Source organism: Gopherus evgoodei, chromosome 8, assembly GCF_007399415.2.
Source record: "Gopherus evgoodei ecotype Sinaloan lineage chromosome 8, rGopEvg1_v1.p, whole genome shotgun sequence".
Lineage (NCBI taxonomy): Eukaryota > Metazoa > Chordata > Testudines > Testudinidae > Gopherus > Gopherus evgoodei.
In genome coordinates, this window is record NC_044329.1 from 42,351,804 (window position 1) to 42,368,669 (window position 16,866).

Consider the following 16,866-nt stretch of genomic DNA (forward strand, 5'->3'; position numbering starts at 1 on the left):
AAATGTGCATTTGGACATTTAAAACTGCACTGGCACAACTTACTGACTTGCATAGACCTCAGCGAAACCAATATTCTCATTGTTATTATACGAGCTTTGCGCTCCACAATATCTGTGAGAGTAAGGGGGAAGATGTTTATGGCGGGGTGGGAGGCTGAGGCAAATCGCCTGGCTGCTGATTGAGCACAGCTAGACACTAGGGCGGTTAGAAGAGTACAGGAGGGCATGGTGCATATCAGAGAATCTTTGAAAACCAGTTTCATGACTGGACAAGCTATGGTGTGAAAGTTCTGTTTGTTTCTCCTTAATGAACCACCTCCCCCCTTGGCTCACTCTACTTCCCTGTAAGCTAGCCCCCTTCCCCTCTCCGCTTCGATCACCGCTTGCAGAGGCAATAAAGTCATAGTTGCTTCATATTCATGCATTCTTTATTAATTCATGACACAAATAGGGGGCTAACTGCCAAGATAGCCCATGAGGGGTGGGGGAGGAGGGAAGTACAAGGCCACATTGCACTTAACAAAAACTTATTGAAGGCAAGCCTTCTGGTGCTTGGGAAATCCTCTGGGGTGGAGTGGCTGGGTGGCCGGAGGGCCCCCCCCCCCATTCTTGGGTGTCTGAGTGAGGAGGTCTGGAACTTGGGGGAAAAGGGCTGTTGGTTACACAGGGGCTGTAGTGGCGGTCTGTGCTCCTGCTGCCTTTCCTGCAGCTCAGCCATACGCTGGAGCATATGGAGTTTGCTCTTCCAGCAGCCTGAGTATCAACTCTTGCCTTCTGTCAGCAAGCTGACACCACCTATCATCTTCAGCCTGCCACTTCTCCTCACATTCATATTGTGCTTTCCTGCACTCTGACATTGTTTGCCTCCACACATGCTGCTGTGCTCTGTCAGTGTGGGAGGACAGCAGGAGCTCAGAGAACATTTCATCTCGAGTGCATTTTTTTCACCTTCTAATCTTCATGAGCCTCTGCAAAGGAGAAACATATGCAGCTGGTGGAGGAAAAGAGAGAGTGATAGCCAAAAAGACACATTTTAGAGAACAATGGGTACACTCTTTCACGTTAAACCTTGTTGTTCACATTACACAGCACATGTGCTTTCGTTACAAGGTCTCCTTTTGCCTCTTGTATTGAGGGCCTGCTGGTTTGGTGTGAGAGGTCACTCATGCGTCACCCCTCCCTCCACCACGTGGCTAACAGCGGGGAACATTTCTGTTCAGCCACAGCCAAACAGCCGAGCAGGAACGGGCACCTCTGAATGTCCCCTTAATAAAAGCACCCTATTTCAACCAGGTGACCATAAATGATATCACTCTCCTGAGGATAACACAGCGAGATAAAGAATAGATGTTGTTTGAATACCAGCAAACACTGGGACCATACACTGCCATGCTTTGTTATGCAATGATTTCCGACTATATGCTACTGGCCTGGTGTGGTCAAGTGTCCTACCATGGCGGACGGAATAAGGCTGCCCTCCCCAGAAACCTTTTGCAAAGCCTTTGAGAGTACATCCAGGAGAGATTTATGGAGATGTCCCTGGAAGATTTCCGCTCCATCCTCATACACATTAACAGACTTTTCCAGTAGCTGTACTGGCCGCGAATGCCAGGGCCAATTAATCATTAAACACACTTGATTTTAAACCATGTATTATATTTACAAAGGTACACTCACCAGAGGTCCCTTCTCTGTCTTCAGGGTCTGGGAGCACGTCTTGGTTGGGTTCGAGGGTTACTGGCTCCAGTGTCCAGGCTGAAAAACATATCTTGGCTGTTGGGGAAATCAGCTCACAGCAAGAAAGTGAAGAAACTATCTTCCTCGTCCCAAAAACCCGTTTCTGTGATGCGTGATTCTCCATTGACAGAGTCAAAAGCACAGGGTTGGGGGAGTGGTGGCTGTACGCCCTAGCATGACATGCAGCTCATCATAGAAGCAGCATGTTTGGGGCTCTGATCCAGAGCAGCCGTTTGCCTCTCTGGTTTTTGGAAGGCACGGATTCATCTCCCCATACGGCAAGCAGATCCCATACCTCCCGTTTGGTCCATGCTGGAGCTCTTTTGCAATCCTAGGACTCCATCATGGTCACCTCTGCTGATGAGATCTGCACTCATCTGCACCTTGCCACACTGGCCAAACAGGAAATGAGATTCAAAAGTTCGTGGGCCTTTTCCTGTCTGCCTGGCCAGAGCATCTGAGTTGAGAGCGCTGTCCAGAGCAGTCACAATGGAGCACTCTGGGATAGCTCCTGGAGGCCAATACCAATCAAATTGCATCCACACTACCCCAAATTTAACCCAGCAAGGCCAATTTCAGCACTAATTTCCTCATCAGAGGTGGAGTAAATAAATTGATTTAAAGAACCCTTCAAGTTGAAAAAAGGGCTTTGTTGTGTGGACAGGTCCAGGCTTAAATCGAGGTAACGCTGCTAAATTCGACCTAAAATTGTAGTGTAGACTAGGCCTCAGTCTAACAGAAATACAGAAAACAGACATAAAAAGCATCAACCAAGCTAGTTATGTGCCAGCTTCGAGGCAGGGTCTGGAAAGAATCTGAGAACAAAGATTTATCAGCACTGGTGTGTCATGCTGTCAGAACAGCCAGACACCCATCGGTGTAGTTTGTTTGAGGAGGGCAATGCCCCTCCTTCCTCCACCCCTCCCCCGAGGCCTGGGCCAGGAGCAGAGTGGATGGTAGAGCTGCTTCTCCTGCTGAGTGCTCGTCTCTGCAGCTGGACACCACCTCTTGGGTCCTAGTGCTGGTCTTCCCATTTTACGTGTGTTGGATGCCCTATATGGCCACCACTCTGTTTTCTGTACAACTGAGGGGGGTAAGGGCATGGAGGATTGGGGTTTCAGGATATGAGGGAAGGAGGGTGAGGTGGGGAGGGAAAGGCAGTGGGAAAGAAAGAGGATGGGATAGGGAGAGGGGAAGAGAAGAGCATAGGGGAATCAGGCAGAGGCATGTAGGAGTGTGGGGAGGAAAGGGGAGGGGGATGGGGAAGGAAGCTGAGCCCTGCTTAGGGGGCAGGGTTTCTCTGCTTAGGTATCCTATAAAAGGTAGCCAGCCAGTCAGGCAGGCAGCGGCATAGAGCGCTGCTGTGGCACACTCCCCTGTAAACAGAGCTGTAAACGGGGGAGTTTCAGTGGGAGTTTACGGGGGAGTGTGCGGGAGAGACTTAGAGACCTAGGCAGAGGAACTGACAGACTAATGAAGGGAGTAGGTGGTGGTCTGCAGGTGTTCTGCTGCCTGTTGGGGGTTTGTTTTGATGTGTGTTTCCTGGACTAACAGGATTTAGGTGGGAAGGCTATGACAGATACAGAGGCAGCAGTGAAAGACACAGTGAAGATGACTGGATGTGGAGGCTGCGGCATGTACATGATCCTGGAGGGGGTACCTGAAAAGAGTTTCATCTGCATGAAGTGCCGCCTGATAAGCTGATGGAAGAAAAGATCCAAGGACTGGAGATGCAGGTGGAAACTCTGGTAGAGTGTAGAAGAGGGTTCGAGCGGATGATGGAGCAAAGACATGAGGCGGCTGAAGGGATAAGCTCAGACTTGCAGATGGAAACAGGACCAAAGAATTCTGAGGGGACACTGCTAGGTGAGGAAAGTGGATGGCGGAAGCATGTGACTAAGAGAACCAGGCAAAGGAAAAGACGGGCCAGTGAAGGAGAAATAGAGCTCAGGAACAGGTTTGCAGAGTTGGAAAATAAAGGAAGGGCACAGCAGGTGGTCGAAGGTGAGAGGGCAAGGAAGAAGACAGAAGGAGCTAGTCCTATAGGAAGCGGGGAAGAGTCAATAGAGACAACACCAAATGTGAGCCCCAGGAGGATACGGGATGGGTTGCAGAGGACTGCAAGGGACAATAAAAATCGAGAGGACTTGCAGCCAGAGGGAACAGGGGATAGACTGGAGAATCACATCGTCACCAGGAAAAGGCAGGTCTACAGTGATTGGGGACTCCTTACGGAGAAGAATAGACAGGCCTGTAACTAGAGCTGATCCGGAGAAACAGAAGGATATGCTGTCTGCCGGGTGCTAAGATATGGGATTGGACCTGAGGCTGAAAAGGATCCTAATGGGAGTGGGAAAGAATCCGCTGATTGTCCTTCATGTGGGAACAAATAATATGGCTAGATTCTAGGTGGAAAGTATGAAGGGAGACTATGCCAGACTGGGGAAAACGCTTAAGGAAATCGAGGCTCAGGTGATCTTCAGTGGGATTCTGCCTGTTCCTAGAGAAGGGCAACAAAGGTATGAGAAGATTATGACGATCAACAGATGGCTCAGACAGTGGTGCTATAAGGAGGGCTTTGGGATGTACGGCCATTGGGAAGCATTCATGGACAGAGGACTGTTCTCTCAGGATGGACTTCATCTGAGTAAGGAGGGAAATAGACTTCTAGGATGGAGGCTGGCACAACTGATTAAGAGAGCTTTAAACTAGGAATTTGGGGGAGAAGGTTGGGAGATGTCCAGGTAATCTTCATGCTAGAATTCAACACTGAGAGGGAGAAAACAAACTAAGGGAGGATGCAGCCATGGGCAGGAGAATGGACATAAGGACTAAGGGTAGTATAGATCCCAGTATAATTGGTGATACTGGTAGTAGAATGTCTGTGCCTAATTGGGTAAAGAACGTCAGTGAAACCAAATGGCAAAAATTAAGATGTTTGTACACTAATGTGAGGAGCATAGGTAACAAAATGGAGGAACTAGAGCTACTGGTGCAGAAGTAAAACCGGATATTATAGGGATAACAGAAACATGGTGGAATAGTAGTCATGACTGGAGTACGGGTATTGAAGTCTATGTGCTATTTAGGAAAGACAGAAATAAAGGCAAAGGTGGTGGAGTAGCATTGTATATCAATGATGAGGTTAACTGTAAAGAAATAAGAAGTGATGGAATGGATAAGACAGAGTCTGTCTGGGCAAAAATCACACTGGGAAAGAAAGCTACTAGAGCCTCCCCTGAGATAGTGCTTAGGATGTGCTACAGACCGCTGGGATCTGATCTGGATATAGATAGAGACCTCTTTAATGTTTTTAATGAAGTAAACACTAATGGGGATTGTGTGATCATGGGAGACTTTACACTTCCCAGATATAGACTGGAGGACAAGTTTTAGTAATAATAATAGGGCTCAGATTTTTCTGGATGTGATAGCTGATGGATTTCTTCACCAAGTAGTTGAAGAACCAACAAGAGGGGATGCCATTTTAGATGTGGTTTTGGTGAGTAGTGAGGACCTCATAGAAGAAATGGTTGTAGGGGACACCCTTAGTTTGAATGATCATGAGCTAATTCAGTTCAAACTGATCTGGAACTAGGGTTTTTTATTTCAAAAGGGCTAACTTTAAAGAATTAAGGAAATTAGTTAGGGAAGTGATTGGAATGAAGAACTTGTGGATCTAAAGGTGGAGGAGGCCTGCAATTACTTCATGTCGAAGTTGCAGAAACTATCAGAAGCCTGCATCCCAAGAAAGGGGGAAAAAATCATAGGCAGGAGTTTTAGACCAAGCTGGATGAGCAAGCATCTTAGAGAAGTGATTAAGAAAAAGCAGAAAGCCTAAAAGGAGTGGAAAATGGGAGGGATTGGCAAGGAAAGCTACCTTATTCAGGTCAGAACATGTAGGGATAAAGTGAGATAGGTCAAAAGCCATGAAGAGTTGGACCTTGCAAAGAGAATTAAAACCAATAGTAAAAGGTTCAATAGCCATATAAATAAGAAGAAAACAAAGAAAGAAGAAGTGGGACCGCTAAACACTGAGGATGGAATGGGATTAAGGATAATCTAGGCATGGCCCAATATCTAAACAAATACTTTGCCTCAGTCTTTAATGAGGCTAATGAGGATCTTGGGGATAATGGTAGCATGACAAATGGGAATGAGGCTATGGAGGTAGATATTACCACATCCGAGGCAGAAGCCAAACTCAAACAGCTTAATGGGACAAAATCGGAGGGCCCAGATAATCTTCATCCAAGAATATTAAAGGAACTGGCACATGAAATTACAAGCCCATTAGCAAGAATATTTGATGAATCAGTAAACTCAGGGAGTTGTACCATATGACTGGAGAATTACTAACATAGTTCCTATTTTTAAGGAAGGGAAAAAAAGTGATCCGAGTAACTATAGGCCTGTTAGTTTGACATCTGTAGTATGTAAGGTCTTGGAAAAATTTTTGAAGGAGAAAGTAGTTAAGGACATTGAGGTCAATGGTAATTGGAACAAAATACAACATGGTTTTACAAAAGGTAGCTCGTGCCAAACCAACCTGATCTCCTTCTCTGAGAAGGTAACAGATTTTTTAGACAAAGGAAACACAGTCGATCTAATTTACCTTGATTTCAGTAAGGAATTTGACATGGTTCCACAGGGGGAATTATTAGTTAAATTGGAAAAGATGGGGATTAATATGAAAATTGAAAGGTGGATAAGGAACTGGTTAAAGGGGAGACTACAATGTATCATACTGAAAGGTGAATTGTCAGGCTGGAGGGAGGTTACTAGTGGAGTTCCTCAGGGATCGGTTTGGGGACCAATTTTATTTAATCTTTTTATTACTGACCTTGGCACAAAAAGTCGGAATGTGCTAATAAAGTTTGCAGATGACACAAAGCTGGGAGGTATTGCTAACATAGAGAAGGACTGGGATATCATACAGGAAGATCTGGATGACCTTGTAAACTGGTGTAATAGTAATAGGATGAAATTTAATAGTGAAAAGTGCAAGGTCATGCATTTAAGGAGTAATAAGAATTTTAGTTATAAATTGGGGACACATCAGTTGGAAGTAACAGAGGAGGAGAACAACCTCGGAGTATTGATTGATCATAGGATGACTATGAGCCGCCAATGTGATATGGCCGTTAAAAAAGCTAATGCGGTTTTAGGCTGCATCAGGCGAGGTATTTCCAGCAAAGATAAGAAGGTGTTAGTACCATTATACGAGGCACTGGTGAGACCTCATCTGGAATACTGTGTACGGTTCTGGTCTCCCATGTTTAAGACGGATGAATTCAAACTGGAACAGGTACACCGAAGGGCTACTAGGATGATCCGAGGAATGGAAAATCTGTCTTATGAAAGGAGACTCAAAGAGCTTGGCTTGTTTAGCCTAACCAAAAGAAGGCTGAGGGGAGATATGGTTGCTCTTTATAAATATATCAGAGGGGTCAATATTAGGGAGGGAGAGGAATTATTTAAGCTTAGTACCAATGTAGACACAAGAAAAATGGATATAAACTGGACACTAGGAAGTTTAGACTTGAAATTAGACAAAAGTTTCTAACCATTAGAGGAGTGAAATTCTGGAACAGCCTTCCAAGGTGAGTAGTGGGGGCAAAAGACATATCTGGCTTTAAGACTAAGCTTGCTAAGTTTATGGAGGGGATGGTATGATGGGATAGCCTAGTTTTGGCAATTAATTTGGCAACTGATCTTTGATTATCAGCATGTAAGTATGCCAGTGGTCTGTGATGGGATGTTAGATGGGGTGGGATCTGAGCTACCACAGAGAATTCTTTCCTGGGTGCTGGCTGGTGAGTCTTGCCCACATGCTGAGGGTTTAACTGATTGCCATATTTGGGGTTAGGAAGCAATTTTCCTCCAGGGCAGATTGGCAGAGGCCGTGGAGGTTTTTCGCCTTCCTCTGCAGCATGGGGCATAGGTCACTTGCTGGAGGATTCTCTGTAGCTTGAGGTCTTCAAACCACAATTTGAGGACTTCAATAACTCAGACATAGGTTAGGGGTTTGTTACAGGATTGGGTGGGTGAGATTCTGTGGCCTGCAATGTGCAGGAGGTCAGACTAGATAATCAAAATGGTCCCTTCTGACCTTAAAGTCTATGAGTCTATGAAGGGAAGCAGGAGCCCGGCCTGCAGCATCCCTCAGCAGCAGCAGCTGGGGCTCCCCTGGTAAGCCAGCCTACTCCCAGCACTGATAGCCTGGGTTCAACCCCAGGCAGCAGGAGAGAACCAATGAGCCAAGGGAACTGCTTTCAATGTTCCCCACCCACCCAAATATAGCAGTCATGCCTATGGGAGAAATCCCACATGCTTCTCAAGACTACTGCAATTATTGAGCTGAGTTGAGCATACTGTCATGGGCGAAGCCTTGATACGGGTTGAATTAAAACCCTATTGGGGTTAACACATTCACCTTCAAGCATAACTTTAAGCAAAGCGCGTGCCTAAGACAAAAGGAATAAGTAAATTCACTCAGGAGCTTTTGGCTAAATACTGTTTTGCAGGTGGGGTGGGCAGAACAGAAAAACCAGGAATGGATCTGGTGAAAGCATGGTGGCTGACCCCGGAAAAAAACCTGGGGAGAGGATTATGGACTGGGCTGCAGGCTGAAAAGAGTGCTCTTGGTGCTCTGAGCCAAAGAAGCTATTTCCTGCTATGATTCATTCTGCATCCAAAGACGCAGGATTTTGTATGGTCTTTGTAAATAAACAAAACTGCATTGAAGAAAATACCAGACTCCCATGATTGGTGAGAATGTCTCAGACTAGAATGTGTACCATCTGATTTATTAATTCAAACCTTTATGTATACAGAAGATTCCTTGCAATGACAATTAGTATTACTACTTAAAGGTAAGAAATGACAGACATACAGAAAAAGATTAATGGCCAGTTACCTTCTCCTGGGATGTACATGGGGTCAGGATAGATGTCTCCTATGAACTCCAACTACCCTGTCCACCCAACATATTTTATCAAACATGCTAATTACATATTTATTATTTATCTTCCAAAAACATTTGATATGATGAATATTATTACATGTAACATAATATGCATGCATTAACTTTAATTGGCATGTAACTTTTGCTGCCTTTGCTAATTTCATTTGGTTATTCTTTCTTCTGATGGGTTTATTACCACTGATTATGCATATCTGTGCAAATTTGACCAGGTCACCTTGACCCGTTTCTCTGCATAGGGGCTTTTTGCCTATTTTTCCTCTAATTGTCTCTTGGCAGTACATTTGGTTGAATTTAAGCTTGTCACCATATTCCATATAGCAACTTGTAATCACAACACCCAGGCCAAACAAAGTCAGCCTGTTGGAAAAATGTCCAAACTTATGGATAAGAAATTACTCATAACATTATTTTCAGTACCATCAATTTCCACTACCAACTGGAACATCCCCAGGGCCCCAAAGCAGCTTGGGTCAAAAAGGGGCCACAACAGCTTCATACATAAAGGCAGTGGAATCATAATAGCCAGATTGTTGACAACAAACGTTTTCTTGAGAATACAGCAGAGCCATTCTGGAATTGAACCTGTATCTGAAAAACCAGAGATGATATATACTGGCAAAACATGACCAATAACAATAATACACAGTGCGTGTGTAGCGCTTTTCATGACTACATCTCAAAGCCCTTTACGAAGGAGGTTAGCATCATTTTCCCTATCATACAGATGGGGAAACTGAAGTACAGGAAGGTGTAGCGAGATGCCTGAAGTCACCTGGCAGGCAAGTGGCTGAGCTGGAAATATGATTCAAATCTCCTGAATCCCAGTCCAGTGCTGTCTCTGCTGGGCCACACTGCCTCTGACCAGAGGCCTGATGAGCAGTTGTGATACATGTGGGGAAATGTAGGACAAAGCAGAAAACACAAAAACAATAGCAACAAGTAAAATACTCAGCTTCCCCAACACGCCTTGTAAAGTAGAAATTGACTTTACAGCAAACCACAAAGACTATCTCCTTATTGTAAAGTACTTATTCAGATTTCTGGATCTAGATGAACTCTTAGACACTAGCACAACTGCTACCACAAACAAAGCAATGCAGCATTTCAGCAGGCATGGGATCCTAGACAGCGTCATTTCACACAGAGAACCTCAGTTACGTTGCAGTGAGTTTATACAATTTACCAAGGAATGGGAATTCAGTCCCATCACGTACTCAATGTGTCACAGCCAGTCAAATGGCAAAGCCCAACTGGCAGTGAAAATTGCTAAGACTGTATTAAAGAAAGCTGTATATGTGGCAAGCCAACCTTAATAGCAGCCTGGTAGAAGGCTTGATGTGAAGACATGTGTAGCCTGGTACTTATAATTCCAGCATTACAACCATTGATCACAGTGGAAAGGAAAAGAAAGATGTGCAAAGGAAGTGTGGTCTAGGGGATAGAGCACTGGGCAGGGATTCAGCAGACCTGGACTCTGCTCCTCTCTCTTCCACTGGCCTGCTGGCTGATCTTGGACAAGTCACTTCACATCCCTGAACCTCAGTTTCCACACCTAAAAAATGGGGTAATGATACTGACCTCCTTTGTAAAGTACTTTGAAAGACCTCCCAGAACTACAACCATGAGAACCTGTAAGGATCAAATCATTTCCTCCAGACAAATTATGCCTCTGGAGCAAGCTACAGGTAAACCCTCACTCCTGTAATGTAGCAGTGGCTGAGCATGTTTCACAGAAACCACAAATCCACGTGCCCAACAATGAACAGACATGGAGGACAGTGAAATACATCCTGCTATGAGACTTGATCAGTAGGACACATCAGGAACACAAATCAATGAGCAATTGATAGATATTGGAGCAACTCTCAAAACACCACGATACCCTCACCTGTCATTACAAGACTTGTATTTGCTCCAACATCAACCTGCCTGCAAGGGAGACACAAGACACAGGCATGAAAGAACAACCCTCTCAAACCCAAAGGAAAATACCTCCGTTCCCAAGCAAGTTAACAATTAGTAGAATAAAAAAAAAAATGAATAGTTGGTGTTAAGTCATACGTGATTACATAGATTTTAAGGGCGTGTACTAGAACGTTCAATATGTGAGCAAGTTATGAGGTTTGTGTTTAATTTTGCTATCACAAATGTGACAAAAGGACTGTTACAATAGATAGCTTCCCTCAGAGGGAGCACTACAGTATCATAGTGTGCTTATGTATATGGCAAATCTACACAGACACACCTATAGAGCCTCGACCAGGGGTATTGTATCTGCTACCCAAGATACATAAACCTGGGAATCCTGGATGCCCCATCATCTTAAGCATTGGCTCCCTGACAGCAGGATTGTCTGGCTTTGTGAACTCTCTCCTCAAGCCCTACGCTACCAGCATTCCCAGCTACCTTCAAGACACCACTTACTTCCTGAGGAAACTACAATCTTCCAGAAAACACCATCCTAGCCACTATGGCTATAAAATCATAGAATATCAGGGTTGGGAGGGACCTCAGAAGGTCATCTAGTTCAGCTCCCTGCTCAAAGCAGGACCAATCCCCAACTAAATCGTCCCAGCCAGGGCTTTGTCAAGCCTGACCTTAAAAACCTCTAACGAAGGAGATTTCATGACCTCCCTAGGTAAACTATTCCAGTGCTTCACCACCCTCCTAGGGAAAAAGCTTTTTTCCTAATATCCACCCAAAACCTCCCCCACTGCAATTTAAGACCATTACTCCTTGTTCTGTCATCTGCTACCACTGAGAACAGTCTAGATCCATCCTCTTTGGAACCCCCTTTCAGGTAGTTGAAAGCAGATATCAAATCCCTCCTCATATTTTCTCTTCTGCAGACTAAACAATCCCAGTTCCCTCAGCCTCTCCTCATAAGTCATATGCTCCAGCCCCCTAATCATTTTTGTTGCCCTCCGCTGGACTCTTTCCAATTTTTCCACATCCTTCTTGTAGTGTGGGGCCCAGAACTGGACACAGTACTCAAGATGAGGCCTCACCAATGCTGAATGAGGGGAATGATCACGTCCCTCGATCTACTGGCGATGCCCCTACTTATAGAGTCCAAAATGCCATTAGCTTTCTTGACAATAAGGACACACTGTTGACCCATATCCAGCGTCTTGTCCACTGTAACCCTTAGGTCCTTTTCTGTAGAACTACTGCCTAGCCATTCAGTCCCTAGTCTGTAGCAGTGCATGGAACTTGTTCTTGTTGAACCTCATCAGAATTCTTTTAGCCCAATCCTCTAATTTGTCTAAGTCCCTGTGTATCCTGTCCCTATCCTCCAGCGTATCTATCACTCCTCCCAGTTTAGTGTCATCTGCAAACTTGCTAAGGGTGCAGTCCATGCCATCCTCCGGATCATTAATGAAGATATTGAACAAAACTGTCCCCAAGACCGACCCTTGGGGCACTCCACTTGATATCGGCTGCCAGCTACACATGGAGCCATTGATCACTACCCATTGAGCCTGACGATCTAGCTAGATTTCTATCCACCTTATAGTCCATTCATCCGGCCCATACTTCTTTAACTTGCTGGCAAGAATACTGTGGGAGACCATATCAAAAGCTTTGCTAAAGTCAAGGAATAACACGTCCGCTGCTTTTCCCTCATTCACAGAGCCAGAAACACTCTACACCAACATTCCACACAAAGTTGGACTACAAGCCATCAGGAACAGTATTCCAGACAATATCACGGCAAACCTGGTGGCTGAACGTTGTGCCTTTGTCCTCAGCCATAACTATTTCAGATTTGGGGACAATTTATACCTTCAAGTCAGCAGGACTACTATGGGAACCTGTGTGACCCCACAGCATGCCAACATTTTTATGGCTGACTTAGAACAACGCTTCCTCAGTTCTTGTCCCCTAGCGCCTCTACTCTATTTATGCTGCATTGATGACATCTTCATAATCTGGACGCATGGGAAGGAGGCCCGTGAGGAATTCCACCAGGATTTCAACAATTTCCACTCCACCATCAACCTCAGCCTTGACCAGTCCACACAAGAGATCCACTTCCTGGACACCACACTGCAAACATAAACACCAGCCTATATCAGAAACCTACTGACCGCCATACTACCTACATGCCTCCAGCTTTTGTCCAGACCACATCACACGATCCATTGTCTACAGCCAAGCTCTAAAATACAACTGCATTTGCTCCAATCCCTCAGACAGAGACAAACACCTACGTGATCTGTAGCAAGCATTCTTAAAACTACAATATCCACCTGCTGAAGTGAAGAAACAGATTGACAGAGCAAGAAGGGTACCCAGAAGTCACCTGCTACAGGACACGCCCAACAAAGAAAGTAACAGAATGCCACTAGCTGTCACCTACAGCCCCCAACTAAAACCTCTCCAGCACATCATCAAGGATCTACAACCTATCCTGAAGAACGATCCCTCACTCTCACAGACCTTGGGACACAGGTCAGTCCTCACTTACAGACAGCCCTGAAGCATACTCACCAGCAACTACACACCACACAACAAAAACACTAACCCAGGAAGCAATCCCTCCAACAAACCCCACTGCTAATTCTATCCGCATATCTATTCAAGGGACACCATCATAGGACCTAACCATACCATCAGGGGCTCATTCACCTGCACATCTATCAATGTGATATATGCCATCATGTGCCAGCAATGCCCCTCTGCCATGTACATTGGCCAAACCAGACAGTCTCTATGTAAAAGAATAAATGGACACAAATCAGACATCAAGAACTGTAATGTTCAGAAATCAGTAAGAAAACACTTCAATCTTCTTGGACACTCAATAACAGACTTAAAAGTGGCAATTCTTCAACAAAAAAACTTCAAAAAGACTCCAACAAGAAACTGCAGAGCTGGAATTAATTAGCAAACTAGACACCATCAAATTAGGCCTGAATAAAGACTAGGGGTATGTCTACACTACGGAATTATTCCGATTTTACAGAAACAGTTTTTTTAAAACAGATTGTATAAAGTTGAGTGCACATGGCCACACTAAGCACATTAATTCAGCGGCGTGCATCGATTTACTGAGGCTAGCGTCAATTTCCAGAGCATTGCACTGTGGGTAGCTATCCCATAGTTCCCGCAGTCTTCCCCCCCCCCATTGGAATTCTGGGTTGAGATCACAATGCATGATGGAGCAAAAACAGTGTTGCGGGCAACTCTGGGTAAATGTCATCACTCAGTCCTTCCTCCATGAAAGAAACGGCAGACAATCATTTTGCACCCTTTTTCTCTGGATTGTCCTGGCAGATGCCATAGCATGGTAACCATGGAGCCTATTTAGCCTTTTTTCACTGTCACCATATGTGTACTGGATGCTGCTGACAGACGCGGTACTGCAGTGCTACACAGCAGCATTAATTTGCCTTTGCAAGGTTAAAGATATGCTTACCAGCCCTATTGCAGCGTCTGCTGCTTTGGAAATTGGCGATGATGGTTACCAGTCATATTGTACCATCTGCTGCTGTCATGGGTGCTCCTGGCTGGCCTCGCTGAGGTTGGCTGGGGGCTCATGGACAAAAATGGGAATGACTTCCCAGGTCATTCCCTTCTTTATGTTTTGTCTAAAAATAGAGTCAGTCCTGCCTAGAATATGGGGTAAGTCTACTAGAGAACCAGAGAGCACAGCCACTCTGGGTCAGAGCCCCAAATATCCCACAGAAATGATGAGCTGCAGGCCACTCTAGGGGGTGACCCTGCAATAACCCCAACCGTTGCTTCCCTCCTCCCACACCGCTCCTGGGCTACCGTGGCTGTTATCCCCTCATTTGTGTGATCAAGTAATAAAGAATGCAGGAATAAGAAACACTGACTTTTTAGTGAGATAAAATGAGGGGGAGGTAGCCTCCAGCTGCTATGATATTCCAGGCAGGATATCTTCATTACTCATTAAAGGGTTTGGGGGGAGAGGAGCACAGCCTCCTGCTGCTATGATAGTCCAGAATCTCCATTAGATATGAAAGCGGGGGAGGGGAGAGGAGCTCAGCCTCCAGCTGCTATGATGAGGATGGTTACCAGCCCTATTGCACCACCTGCCAGGCCTGAATCTCCAGGACACAAAGCTTAAAGAAGGGAATGACCGGGAGTCATTCCCATTTTTGCCCAGGTGCCCCTGGCCGACCCCACCGAGGCCAGCCAGGAGCACTCACAGGATGATGGTGAGGACGGCTATCACTCATATTGTACCGTACCATCTGCCACCGCGGAGGAGAGGGGAGAGGATACTGTTGTTTAGCGCTGCAGCATCCAGTCTACTGGATTAGACATACGGTGACATTGAAAAGAGGCAAGAAATGATTTTTTTCCCTTTTCTTTGAGAGGGGGAGGGGAGGTAAATTGACGACATATTCCCTGAACCACTGGCAACAATGTTTTTGACCCTTCAGGCATTGGGAGCTCAGCCAAGAATGCAAATACTTTTCGGAGACTGCAGGAACTGTGGGATAGCTTGGGTCCTCAGTCCCCCCTCCCTCCCTCCATGAGGGTCCATTTGATTCTTTGGCTTTCCATTACGCTTGTCACATAGCACTGTGTTGAGTCCCTGTTGTGGCCTCTGTCTATCATAGCCTGGAGATTTTTTCAAAAGCTTTGGCATTTCGTCTTCTGGAACAGAGCTCTGACAGAACAGATTTGTCTCCCCATACAGCAATCAGATCCAGTATCTCCCGTATGGTCCATGCTGGAGCTCTTTTTGGATTTGGGACTGCATGGCCACCCGTGCTGATCAGCGCTCCACGCTGGGCAAACAGGAAAGGAAATTCAAAAGTTCGCGGGGCTTTTCCTGTCTACCTGGCCAGTGCATCCGAGTTCAGATTGCTTTCCAGAGTGGTCACAATGGTGCACTGTGGGATACTGCCCGGAGGCCAATATCATCGAATTGCAGCCATATTAACCCTAATCCAACATGGCAATACCGATTTCAGCGCTACTCCCCTTGTTGGGGAGGAGTACAGAAATCGATTTTAACAGCCCTTTATATTGATATAAAGGGCTTCGTTGTGTAGATGGGTGCAGGGTTAAATCAGTTTAACGCTGCTAAATTTGGTATAAACACGTAGTGTAGACCAGGCCTGGGAGTGGATGGGTCACTACAAAAAGTAATTTTCCCTCTGCTGATACTCATACCTTCTTGTCAACTGTTTGAAATGGACCACCTTGATTACATTGGCCTCGTTAGAATTTAGGGTGATCAGATGTCCCAATTTTATAGGGACAGTCCCAATTTTTGGGTCGTTTTCTTACATAGGTTTCTCTTACCCCCGCCCCACACACCCCATCCTGATTTTTCACACTTGCTGTCTAGTCACACTATTAGCACTACAAAAGTAATTTTCCTTCCCTTGGTATTCACCCCTTCTTGTTAACTGTTGAGAATATGCCATTTCAACCTTAATTGAATTGCCTCGTTAGCACTAACCCCCACCCCTCCACACACACTTGGGGGAGGGAGAGAGTGAGAAAAAAGGAAGGAAACTCCGGGGGCTCTCTGGAGCTGGGAGGGAGAGAGGTGGCGGCAGCAGCAGCAGCAGCCCGCAGGCCCTTGCAAAGGAAGCAGCAGAGAGAACTTTCCTGAAGTCTAGGAAGGACAGGATGGCCGATCGGGGGCACCCCAGGACAGAAGCAGCCCTGTGCCAGGGAGGAATTGCTCGAGAAGGACAAGCCAGATCTGGACCCAGTATCACAGCTGCCCAGAGCTGCATGGGGGTGTAAGTACTGGGGCTTGTGACTCTGCATTGGGAACAAGGTAGAAGGTTGCTAGATAGTTAAGTAGGGAGGTGGTCGCTCCATGGCTTTGCAGAGTGCGGCAGAAGAGGGCACGGGAGGGGTTTCTTGGGGGAAAGTTCACTGGTGCTGAAGACAACCAGGAGCACCCAAGACTCACCACTGGACTGGAACTTTGCTCAGGACCCCTGAACTCTGTGTTGCAGACACATTTGTATCTGCCCTTCCAGACTGTGCTACCACTGGGCTAGTGGGGCCTTGGCTTGGATGCAGCCCTGTTTTACTGCTCCCCCTATATTTCTCCTTGTTGTTTTTCTCCTCTAATCCCTCTGTAAATAAATATTTCCCTTTCTTATATCCATTGTACTTTTCCTGTGGGGGGGTGTGTT

The 16,866-nt window shown here is 45.7% G+C and overlaps 1 long non-coding RNA gene across 3 annotated transcripts in view; it reads right to left on the minus strand.

Moving 5' to 3' along the window:
* Window positions 1-16,866, minus strand: part of LOC115656831 — a 38,668-nt gene that overhangs the window by 10,221 nt on the left and 11,581 nt on the right. For 2 of the 3 annotated variants that reach the window (XR_004001762.1, XR_004001763.1), the window contains exon 2: window positions 1,678-1,755. This is a non-coding gene — a long non-coding RNA (uncharacterized LOC115656831). Of the gene's footprint in view, window positions 1-932; window positions 969-1,677; window positions 1,756-16,866 lie in introns of those variants that run through there. The other variant, XR_004001761.1, reaches the window with a different exon arrangement.